This window comes from Schistocerca americana, chromosome 5 (genome assembly GCF_021461395.2).
Source record: "Schistocerca americana isolate TAMUIC-IGC-003095 chromosome 5, iqSchAmer2.1, whole genome shotgun sequence".
Classification (NCBI taxonomy): Eukaryota; Metazoa; Arthropoda; class Insecta; order Orthoptera; family Acrididae; genus Schistocerca; species Schistocerca americana.
This window is the reverse complement of record NC_060123.1, coordinates 174,991,869-174,994,999: the sequence shown is the minus strand read 5'-3', so window position 1 is coordinate 174,994,999 and position 3,131 is coordinate 174,991,869. Positions and strand designations below refer to the sequence as shown.

Sequence of the window (3,131 nt, the reverse complement as noted above, 5' to 3'; positions counted from 1 at the left end):
ATCATGCAGCCACGTCTCGATCCCTGAGTCAACAGATGGGGACGTTCGCAAGACGACAACCATCTGCACGAACAGTTCGACGACGTTTGCAGCAGCATGGACTATCAGCTCGGAGACCATGGCTACGGCTACCCTCGACGCTGCAGGAGCGCCTGCGATGGTGTACTCAACGATGGCCCTGGGTGCATCATGACGGTCGCATCCCTGTTTGGCGACATCGCGGTGGAAGCGTGTATTCGTCATCGCCATACTGGCGTACCACCCGGCGTGATGGTATGGGGTGCCATTGATTACACGTCTCCGTCACCTCTTGTTCGCATTGGCGGCACTTGTAACAGTGGACGTTACATTTCAGATGGGTTACGACCCGTGGTTCTACCCTTCATTCGATCCCTGCGAAACCCTGCATTTCAGCAGGATAATGCACGACCTCATGTTGCAGGTCCTGTACGGGCCTTTCTGGATACAGAAAATGTTCGACTGCTGCCCCGGCCAGCACGTTCTCCATATATCTCACCAACTGAAAGGTCTGGTCAATGGTGGCCGAGCAACTGGCTCGTCACAATACGCCAGTCACTACTCTTGATGAGCTGTGGTATCGTGTTGAAGCTGCATAGGCAGCTGTACCTGTACACGCCATCCAAGCTCTGTTTGACTCAATGCCCAGGCGTATCAAGGCCGTTATTACGGCCAGAGGTTGTTCTTCTGGGTACTGATTTCTCAGGATCTATGCACCCAAATTTCGTGAAAATGTAATCACATGTCAGTTCTAGTATAATATATTTGTCGAATGAATACTCGTTTATCGTCTGCATATCTTCTTGGTGTAGCAATTTTAATGGCCAGTAGTGTAATTCTGAACGCTACATTTTTATTGTTTACATGCTCATCACTGGTTCTTTTACAATCCCCCGGGCTGCAGTTGATATTTATTCAGTATCAATAGACCACTTTCCATCCAGGATAATTTGCTGTATCCTAGTAGCCACGAAGGCCGACCTGATCTGTTTTGTTTCCTTGTATTATTGATTTTGACTTCAGCTTTACAGTTTCCTCGCCCGTAAGGTCATGAACACTCCTTTTATATGAGTTATTTTTGAAGTCCTTAGGAGTTCCCACGAATGTGCTGAAAATAGTACATTTTGCTCCTTCATGGTGGAAGTACAACTGGTCACTATTCCAGTACCACCTCCATGTGACACAAGCCCGGGGCCGTGTGCGATACGGGCAATCATTTTACAGGAAAATGCTCAAGCACGTACAGTGCAAGCTGTTGCTGATTAGTTTGACTGATGGGGCTGCTAATTGCTGTACCGCCTACTTCGCTCCCATGACTTAAGCCTCCATGAGTTCAACTCGATTTCTAAACTAATGGAATCACTTCACGGCATTCGCTTCAGAACTGCTACAAATTCGTCGGGCAATAGGCAGCGCCGCTCGAATTGTCAACACAACCGGCACTGCTGGGAGTATCCTACGACTTCCACATCGCTGGCAACGGGTTATTCACAATGCTGGTGATTGCTTTGAAGGTCAGTAAAACTTTGAAACACGTATCTATTTTGTACGAACTGTAAATAAATAATGACTAACTGAAACCCTCAGCTGCCGACAGTTGTTGTTGATATACCTCGATGTGGACTGCTGAAAATGTGTGCCCCGACTGGGACCCGAACCCGGGATCTCCTGCTTGCATGGCGGACGCTCTATCCATCTGAGCCACCGGGGACACAGATGAATAGCGCGACTGCAGGGACTTATCCCTTGCACGTTCCCGTGAGACTCACATTCGCAACTGTCCACAATTCTACATACGTATTGTACCTTATAGACATTTGTGGACAGTTGGGAATGTTAGTCTCACGGGGAGCGTGCAAGGGATAAGTCCATGCAGTCGCGCTATTCATCTGTGTCCCCGGTGGCTCAGATGGACAGAGCGTCTGCCATGTAAGCAGGAGATCCCGGGTTCGAGTCCCGGTCGGGGCACACATTTTCAGCTGTCCACATCGAGGAATATCAAAATCACCTGTCGGCAGCTGAGGGTTTCAGTTAGTCATCATTTATTCCAGGGATAAGCTGCACGGTCATCAATAGTAACTGTTCTTTCGAGAAGAGTTACTATCTTCGTATATGTAAATAAATAGTTGCCACTATTAATGTCCCAACCCTCGTGTGTGTGTGTATATATATATATATATATATATATATATATCACAATTAATATGTCCTTGTAGCTCCTGACTTTATAGGAAACATAAGTGTAGCGACTTCGTACGTATAAGGGTAAATCAATGAAAATATGAAATAAATAAACAATCATCGGGTTTCGAACACGTGACGCAAAAAGTGGAAGGACACGTCGCTGCCGGCCGCGGTGGTCTCGCGGTTTTAGGCGCGCAGTCCGGAACCGTGCGACTGCTACGGTCGCAGGTTCGAATCCTGCGTCGGGCATGGATGTGTGTGATGTCCTTAGGTTGGTTAGGTTTAAGTAGTTCTAAGTTCTAGGGGACTGATGACCACAGCTGTTAAGTCCCATAGTGCTCAGAGCCATTGACAAGTCGCTAGTCACTATGCCATCTGTTGCGTTGAGCTGTTCTGCGCTAAAAGCCATCTAGCGCACATTTAATCGAAAACGTTTGAACGTCATTTCCTCAGAAACGGTGGAGTGTCTACGGACAAACAGAGACACATGTTAACTTATTTAATTTCTGGAAAATCAGGTTATGGGACTCCTCGTTAGTAGGGCATTATTTTTCGGACGGCCTCTGCCACTGACCACAGGCAGCCACGGATGGGAGATCAACGGGATGGAAGAAGGGCTGTTTCACAGCACTGAGCCTCGCCTCTCCACAAGCTGTCTTCTGTACAGCATTCCGCCAAGCATCCGTCAGCTGCTACTTGGCATACAGTTGTCAGTTTGGCTCCCTATATACGTAGAGACATAGTCATCTGAAAGTCACTTCATGTTCTGTCTGCTACAAAGCCCGGTCACTAAGGTCGCGAACAGGTGAGTAGCTGCAGGTGGTACTGGGAGGCAGTCGGGTCCTCTGACAGCTTGTGTACTCCGCTCAGGCCGTAGCTTGTTGGGGGAGCGCCGCTTTCCCCGCTTTCTGTCGCCTGCCGGCCGCGTC

General features: G+C 48.4%; 1 non-coding gene across 1 annotated transcript; it reads left to right on the top strand.

Annotated features, from left to right (window-relative positions):
- Positions 1 to 1,912: 1,912 nt before the first annotated feature.
- Trnat-ugu lies at positions 1,913 to 1,986 on the top strand. Its single transcript has one exon. It is a non-coding gene; the product is annotated as a tRNA-Thr (tRNA).
- The last annotated feature ends 1,145 nt before the right edge of the window (positions 1,987 to 3,131 follow it).